A 9,331-nucleotide genomic window follows, 5' to 3' on the forward strand; every position below is an offset into this window, starting at 1 on the left:
TAGCAAGAAACAAATGTTTTTAGTGACCTACAGCCATCAGAGACCTAAGGCCTGCCAATAGCCACATAAGTGAACTTTGACCTGGAACTTCTAATGCCTGTCAACAGCCACGTGAGTGAGCTTAGAACTGGATCTTCTTCCAGTGAAACATTGTGAGGGCTGTAGCCCCAAGCAATACCTTGAGTGCAGCCTTATGAGAGACCCAGAGCCAGAGGATCTAGTTAAGCTGGGCCTAGAAACTGAAATAAATGTTTGTGGTTTTAAGTCAATTATTGTGAGGTAATTTGTTACATAGAATAGATAACTAATACAGACTATTAAATTCTCCAACTATGCTTGTGGAATTATCTATTTTGCCATTAAATTTTGTCAACTACTGCCTCATGTATTTTGAAGCTCTCTCGTGGGACACACATTTATGATTGTTACATCTTCCTGACGAATTTTTATCATTATGAAATGTTCCTCTTTATCTCTTATAATATATTTCATCTTGAAATCTCTTTCATCTGATCAATATGACCATTCTCATCTTCTTATGCTTATTATTTGTAAAGCATATTTTTATATCCATTTACTTTCAACCTATACCTTTTTTTTAAAGTGCATCTCTTTTAGACGGTATACAGTTGAGTCTTGTTTTCTTTTTACCCATTTTGGCAATTTATTTGGAATATTTAGATAAGTAATTTTTAAGGCAAAATTATTGACATATGTTTGAGTCCACCAATTTTTTGTGTTTTTAGTTTGCATCCTCTGCTTTTTGTTCCTCTTTTCTTCCCTTTTATCGACTTATTTGATTTTATTAGAATTACATTATTATTTCCTGATAAATATTTACTTAAAATTCTTTGCATTTTATTTATTTTTAATTTCATTTGTTTGTTTGTTTATTTATTTATAGAGATGAGGTCTCACTCGGTTACCCAGGCCAGGCTGGAATGCAGTGGTGAAATAATAGCTCACTGCAGCCTCTACCTCCTGGGTTCACGTGATCCTCCCACCTCAGCTCCCAAGTAGCTGGGACTGCAGGTGCATGCCACCACACACTGCTAATTTTTTTTTTTTTTTTTTTTTTTTTTTTTTGTAGAGATGGGGGTCTCACTTTGTTGCCCATGCTGGTCTTGCAGTCCCTTAAGTTCTCACCTTGGCCTCCCAGAAGTGTTGGGATTACTGGTGTGACCTGCCTGCATTTTATTTCTTAATGATTTCCCTAGAGCTTATGTTATTAATCTCTAATTCTATAGTCTGTTTATAGTTAATAATGTATTCTCTGCTATCATTGTCATATGTATTATATGTATGTACATTACAATATAAGACAATGTTATTTTGCACTGAACAGTTATGTGGTTTATAAAGCAATTAAGAAGAAAAGAGCAAATTTTTTTTTAAATAGTCCTTGTATTTAGCCAGATAGTTACTGTTCTGATGCAGTTGATTCTTTTCTAATGATCTAAATTTCCATCTGGAATTATTTCCCTTTAACCTGAAGAACCACCTTCAGCATTTCTTGTAATGCAGACCTGGCATTATCTTTGTTTTCTTTTACCTGAAAATGTCTTTATTTTCCTTTTACCTGAAAATGTCTTTATTTTCCTTTCATTTTTAAAGAGTTGTTTTGCTGAATATAGAACTATAGGTTTATAGTTTTATTTTAACACTTAAATATTTCTGCTTCATTATCTTGTGGCCTCCCTTGTTTCTGATGAAATTGGGTGTTAAGTAGATCTGTCCCCCATTGTTTCTGTCCCCCACCCCCGCTGTCTCCCATCCCCAGCAGCCCCGGCCCCTGTTTCTTCCCATTGCATCTTGCTCTTTTTGCTTTCAAGATTTGCTCTTTATCTTTGAATTTCTTTTTTTCTTTCCAACTCATATTTAGGTGCAGGGGGTACATATGCAGGATTATCATATGGGTATATTGAGTGTTGTAAAGGCTTGGTGTACAGATTACTTTGCCACCCAGCTAATAAGCATAGTACCTGATAGGTAGATTTTCGATTCTCACCCTTTTCCCACCTTCACCATCAAGTAGGCCCCAGTGTCTGTTGTTCCTGTGTTTGTGTCCATGTGTTCTCATTGTTTAGCTCCCACTTACACGTGAGAACACACGGTATTTGTTTTTTGTTCCTGTGTTAGTTCTCTTAAGATAATGGACTCCACCTCATTCATATTGCTGCAAAGAACATGATCTCATTCTTTTTTTACGGCTACATAGTATTCCTAGAAACATCTTTGACTTTCAATAGTTTGACTGTGATACTCCTTGGCATGAACTTCTTTTTTGTTTACTCTGCATGGTATTCATTGAGTATCTCGAATCTTCCAGTTTCTGTTTTTCATCAAATTTGGAAAATTTTGAGCTACTATTTCTGAAGATTTTTTTCTGCCCCATTCTTTCTCATCATCTTTTGATATTCCATTTACACATATGTCAAATCATTTGATAACACCTAAGAGTTATCTGTCTCAGTCTATTGTTTTTCTCTCTGCATATCACATAAGGTTTTTTTTTTTTTTTTGAAACGGAGTTTCGCTCTTGTTGCCCAGACTGGAGTGCAATGGTGCATTCTTGGCTCACTGCAACCTCTGCCTCCCATGTTCAAGCGATTCTTCTGCCTCAGCCTCCCGAGTAGCTGGAATTTTAGGCACATACCACCGCGCTAATTTTGTGTTTTCAGTAGAGACGGGGTTTCTCCTTGTTGGTCAGGCTGGTCTCGAACTCCTGACCTCAGGTGATCTGCTCGCCTTGGCCTCCCAAAGTGCTGGGAATACAGGCATGAGCCACCGTGTCTGGCCTCACATAAGGTTATTTTGATTGATCTGTCTTCAAGTATATTTACTTGTTCCTCTGTCGTTTCATTTGGCTTAGTCTATTGTGAACTTTTAATTTCAGAAAGTATATCTTTTAATTTTAGAATTTCCATTTAATTTGATTTTATTGTTTCTCATTCTCTATTGAGATTTCTTATATTTTTGCTGAGACTTTTACTTATTAAAACCATATTTTGTTTATTTCATTGAGGGTGGTCATTATAACCACTTTAAAATATTTGTTTAATAATTCCAACAACTGCTTTATCTTGGGGTCAGGCTCAACTGATTATTTTTTCTCTTTAGGCTATGTTCTATTTTCTTAGTTCTTTATATGCCTAGCAATTTTCTGCTATATCCTGGATACAATGAATGTTAAATTATGAAGATTTGGGATTCTCTTATTTTTCTCTGATGAGCGTTGTTTCTTTTGTTTTAGCAGGTGATTTTTTTCGGTGGGAGGTGGGGCTGGGCTTGAACTTCAAACGTTACTTTTTGGGCAGCATCTCCATTATCTGCTCAGATTGAATTTAAATATGTCTGTGTGCAGGAATTGCCCATGAGTTGTCAGTTTGCAACCTCTATATTAGAATGTTATGGTCTTTAATTGAGATGCCTTTAGTCTGTTCTACAAATGCCTGATTCAGAGATCACTAAAAAATGTGGGTAGACAGAATTTGGATATGTGTTCTCTGGTTCTTTCTCAGGTAGGATTCTCCCCATGGCTTCAGCACTCAGTTTATTGGATTCAATTTTTTGGTTTCACAAGTCAGAAGACAAATCCCAGCCAATTCATACACCAAGCCTGAGCCACACAGAATTTACACATGTAACAAACCTGCACATGGACTGCCTGAACTTAAAATAAAAGTAGGGAAAAAGAGTAGGGAACAAATGATCAAAATAAAATAAAACATTCAGAACACACGCAAGAAGGAAAGTGATCACATCTGTCATGCATCAACTTATGTTTTCCCTTTGAAACTTTGCATACATTGATTACAGAGCATACCTATCTGGTTGGCTCAGGAGAGGAAGGTTGGGCTGATTTAGTCTTTTCCAGACAGAGGCATGAAAGTCTCTTTCTCTCTTGTGAAGCAGACATCAACCCAACTGCATATGAGAAGAGCGCATAGAGGGAGCCAAGTTGGGGAGATCTGACTGTCTCCTCCTGTTCTGGCCCACGATCTGTACCTCACACCTTTACCCACTGCTAATCTCGATTATGGAATAGGAACCATAGCATGGCACAGATAACAATCCTTGTGCACCAGGAACTAATTCACATGGATCAGAAAAGCCCAGGGATATGGGGATTGTGCTAAAAGGAGCAGCAGTGGCATTCCTGAACACTGAGAAGAATGTTTCCAACATCTGAAGAGATGCTACATTTTCCAGCCTACTAGGCTGAAAGATAAAAACAACTTTTGTTGACTCCTCTGAAAACTTGAGAATTTAACTGAAATATGTAAATGAAATTTTGAATACATATGAAATGTGAGGCCTTCTCCTGATATTTGGTCCATAAATTATGTTCCACCAGAGTTTAGATCATAAAATTTTTCCATTGCAGACAAACTACTGGTCTTTCTGTTCCCATAAATTATAAACCTAAGATGTGTCAAATTATGTAATGAAAACCAAATAGAAATTTGTTCTTTAAGGAACTTCATAATAAAAAACAAAACAAACAAACAAATGAGCCAAGCATGGTGTGCACACCTGTAGTCCTAGCTACTTGAGAGGCTGAGGTGGGATGATTGCTTGAGCCCAAGAGCTATGATCATGCCACTGCACTCCAGCCTTGGTGACAGAGCAAGACCTCATCTCTAAAAGAAAACAAAAGTATAATAAACTTATGAGTCCCTCTATTCAGCATAAAAAAATTACCATAACTTCCCAATTATGTTCCATTTTTCTTTTTTTTTACTGGAATATTTCTAGAGAAATCCAAGCTATCATATCACTTTATCCTAAATACTTTAGACTCCTATATGTCTATAACCAATAAACATTTTTTCTTGTTTATCTTACTATTTATCCATTATTACAAATAAATAAATTAATAATTATTCTCCGTCATCATTTAATATATGTTTTATATTCTAAATTTCCTACACTATATCAAAAATAGCTTTTAATTGTTGTGTTTGTTTCAGGATCCAAACAAAGTCCACTTCTGACTTTCAGAGATTCTACCACAAAAATATCTTATTTCTACAATTGCCACCTTCCCTCACCTAGTTTTCATGTCATTTCATTAAGTTATTGGAGAAATTAGATCAATTGACTTGTAGAATGTCCTACACTGTTGACTTGGTATCATCTAACTTGTTTCTCTATCCGCCATATTTCCTATTAAACTGAAAGTCAGATCCAGAGGCTTGCTTAAATTCAGCTTGAATTCCTTGGGCATGATGCTTCAGAGGGAGTGCTGTGTATTTCCTCTGCATTGTGCTATGATATCTCGTAGTCCCCTGTTAATTATGGTAATTAAAATTGATGAGTGAGTTCCTGTGTTATCAGTCCAATTCGTTCATTGCATAATCCCCATAGCCTTTCTCCTAATGGTTTTAGCATCCGCTGATGATTGTTACCAAGATCCATTATTTCACTAGATGTTGCAAAATGAAACATAATAAAACAAAACAAAATGATTTCTTAATTCTATCATTCTTCTACTTTTAAAAGCTTGTATTTGTCTACAAAGAAAGAATTTCTCCAGTCAACTATTTGTGTTCCCTGAAATAAGGTTTATTCAGAAAAAAAAGTGTTTTTTTGAATATCAATTTTCAAAATAAAAGGTTGGTAGTCGAGTCAGAAAAATCTAAGTGTGGAGTGCACTTAGCTGCTGACTAACAATTGCAGAGATGGGAATGTACTTATCTCCCTTCCACCAGGTAAACATGTACTTCCCATCCAACAGACACTTTTGACCACTCTCCACTACATTCAAGTATTCACTTTTTGTTTTACGCCTGAGTTTTATATTTGTTTTCTTCAGTGGGATGGAGGAGAGAGTTGTCAGGCAGGGTAATAATATACCATACCTAGAAGTGAAATTCTCTGTAGTTTAAATTTTTTAAATGAATACTTCCAAACATAAACAAAAATAGAAAATTGTACAATGGACCCACATATACTAATCACCAGACTCAGTCATTATCAAGATTTGCCTCACTTGCCACATCTATCTCTTTTTGTTGTTTCTCATTTTTCATAAGTATTTAAGACAAGTCTCAGACATCACATAATTTCACCTCTACATACAATCATGGATACTCTGTTACAAAACCCTTATTTATGGTTAGTGAGAATGTGAATGAGTACAGTCATTATGGAAAACAGTATGGAAGGCTCTCTAAAACTAAAAATAGAACTACCATACAATACAGTGCTTCACCCACATTTGTTGCAGCAGTATTCCCATGGCCAAGATATGGAATTAATTTAAGTGTCCATCAATAGATGAATGGATAAAGGAAATTTTGTATACATACACTGGAATCTATTCAGCCATTAGAAAACAATGAAATCCTGTCATTTGCAGCAATATTGATGGAACTAGAGGTCATTATGTTAAGTAAAATAAGCCAGGAATAAAAAGACAAATATCACACATTTTCACTCATATGTGGGAGCTAGAAAAGTTGATCTCATGGAGTTAGAATGTAGAGTGATAGTTGTCAGAGGCTGGGAAGGGTAGGGTAGATGAAAAAAGTTTGGTTAATGGGTACAAACAGTTAGATAAAAGGAATACATTCTAACTTTTAACAGCACAGCAGGATTACTATCATTAATAATAATTTATTGTATATTTCAAAACAGCTAGAAGAGAAGATTTAAGTGTTCCCAACACACACACACACAAAGATAAATGTTTGAGGTGATGGATAGCGTAAATACCCTGATTTGATCATTACATATTGTATGCATGTATCAAAATATCACATATACCTCACAAGTATGTATTATTATTTTGTATCAATAAATAATCTAATATCTTGTCTACAAGTAAATGTTCCTGGTTATTTAAAAATGTGTGCTCTAATTAGGATTGAAACAAAATTTATAAATTCCACTTAATTGATACCTCTTTGGTCTTTGTGAATCTAGAACAGTATTTTCTCTCACCTTTATTTTCCCTGCCATTGACTAGTTAGAGAAACCACAACAGTTGTTCTTATGGAATATCCCACTTTCTGGATTTGTCTATGTCCTTAGTTTCTCTGTCTTCCTTATTTTTATAAATGAAAGTTAACTCTGGGGACTTAATTACACTCAGCTTCAACTTCCTGGGAACAGTACTTCACAGATGGTGCTGTGTGCCTGACGTCGCAATGTCTGGATAACCTAACAATTTTTACATTTCACTCTAAACCAGAAGTCACAAACTGACAACACACAGCCAAATTTTTCACATAAACACATTTGAATTTAAGTGTCAGTTGTTAATTCTTGTTTTTCTTGCACAATTGTTTTTCCTATAGTAATTGAAAGGAAAATAAAAAATAATAACTTTCTGTAGCTGTATCTCAGTCAAAAGCAGGAAAATGGAAGATCACATTCATAGTAGTCCATTTTCATGCTGCTGAGAAAGACATACCCGAGACTGGGAAGAAAAAGAGGTTTAATTGGACTTACAGTTCCACATGGCTGGGGAAGCCTCAGAATCATGGTGACATCTTTCGGGTTCCTTTTGATGGCTTCTGTATAATGCTTCATGGCGTGGGGATAGTCCCCTTTCTGAAAACACTCGTTGCCTTTGTTCTTCTCCTCCAAAGCCAGGTCAGGGTTTATGTAGGCCAGCCGTTCTTGCTCCTTCAGGATTTTCTCTGCCTGCTGGCATTTCTTGAGCACATCTGGAGTTCGGTGCTCTGCCAAAGACTTGTTATAGAAATGGATGGCATCCTTGTACTTTTCTTCTTTGAAGCAGGAGTTGCCAATTCGAGCACACACTTCGGCAATCTGTAGATAGTCTCTGTTTTCTCTCCCCCCTTCAATGGACTTCTCACAAAGCTCCTGGCATTTATTGCAGTAGCCCTTTTCAAATTATACCGCTGCTTGATTGGTAATGTAAGTCATGACGCTGGGGTCCAGCTCCTTGGCTTTGTCGTAATGCTTCAAGGCTGTCAGTCTTTCTTCTTGTAGGCATTGTTCCTCAGCTCTTTTTCTTTCAGTGCCTGCTTCTTATTCTCTGGAAGATCTTCCATTGGCTCTGGCTTGGTCTCCTTTTTGGGAAGGGGTGGTGGTGAAGATGTTGCAACCTCTTCCTCCTCATCCATACTGCCCGGAGCGACCTCAAGGAGGACACTGAGAGTGGTCATGATCCGGGGATCTTGTAGTTTTGTGCCCAGATCAGAAGGCTTGTTTTGTAGTTGCTCTATCAGCTCCCGGTAGGTAGGATCACTGATCAGTGTCCTTGTCCTGGGATCACTCTCCAACTTCTGATACAGATTGGGCATGTTGAAAGCATTCATAAATTTTCTCTCTGCCAACCTGGCCTCCATATTCTGTAAACCCTTTTTCAGTTGAGGGTTATTTACCTCGTGTTTTAAGCGCTCCTCGTAGGTTCACTTGGTTTCTTCAAATCGGTTTAAGAACCCTAGAGCTGCTGGTTTTCGTGAATAGTCCTTGCCCCAGTCAAGCTTTTAGGTCGACGGTCTTGCAGCCGTCCTTGTAAGCCTTCTGTTAGTCTCTTTTCTTGGCATAGGTGGCAGAACCGTTGCTGTAGAGCACTTGGTTGTGGGGATCCAGCTTAATGGCTTCGGAGTAGTACTGTAAGGCATTGTCGATGTTGCCCATGCCCAGGGCCTTGTTGCCCTTGTCTTTCAGCTCATTGACCTGCTTCATAGCACAGCGCGGCCAGGAACCCCGTTGAATCAAATCTGTCTACTCCACGTTCCCAACCCAGTCTCTGGTATTTCTTCATAGCAGTGTGAGAAGGAACTAATACAGTAAATTGGTTCTGAGGTAGTGGGGTGCTGCTATATGGATACCTGAAATGTGGAAGCAACTTTGCAAGTGGGTAACAGGCAGAGGTTGGAACAGTTTGGAGGGCTCAGAGGAAGACAGGAAAGTGCGGGAAAGTTTGGAACTTCCTAGAGACTTGGAGGGCTCCAAAGACAGGAAGATGTGGGAAAGTTTGGAACTTCCCAGAGATTTGTTGAATGGCTTTGACCAAAATGCTGATAGTGATATGGACAATTAAGTCCAAGCTGAATTGGTCTCAGATGGAGATGAGGAACTTATGGGAAACTGGAGTAAAGGTCACTCTTGCTATGCTTTAGCAAAGAGACTGGTGGCATTTTGCCCCTGATCTAGAGATCTCTGGAACTTTGAACTTGAAAGAGATGATTTAGGGTATTGGTGAAAGAAATGTCTTAAGTGGTAAAGCATTCAAGAGGAAGAAGAACATATAAGCTTGAAAAATTTGCAGCCTGACAATACAACAGAAAAGAAAAACCCATGCAGATCACGAGGTCAGCAGATAAAGACCATCCTAGCCAAAATGGTG

General features: G+C 37.6%; 1 pseudogene; it reads right to left on the reverse strand.

Moving 5' to 3' along the window:
• Positions 1-5,484: 5,484 nt before the first annotated feature.
• On the reverse strand, positions 5,485-8,667 carry LOC129024138 (stress-induced-phosphoprotein 1-like; annotated as a pseudogene).
• Positions 8,668-9,331: the final 664 nt, after the last annotated feature.

Source organism: Pongo pygmaeus, chromosome X (genome assembly GCF_028885625.2).
Source record: "Pongo pygmaeus isolate AG05252 chromosome X, NHGRI_mPonPyg2-v2.0_pri, whole genome shotgun sequence".
Taxonomy (NCBI): Eukaryota; Metazoa; Chordata; class Mammalia; order Primates; family Hominidae; genus Pongo; species Pongo pygmaeus.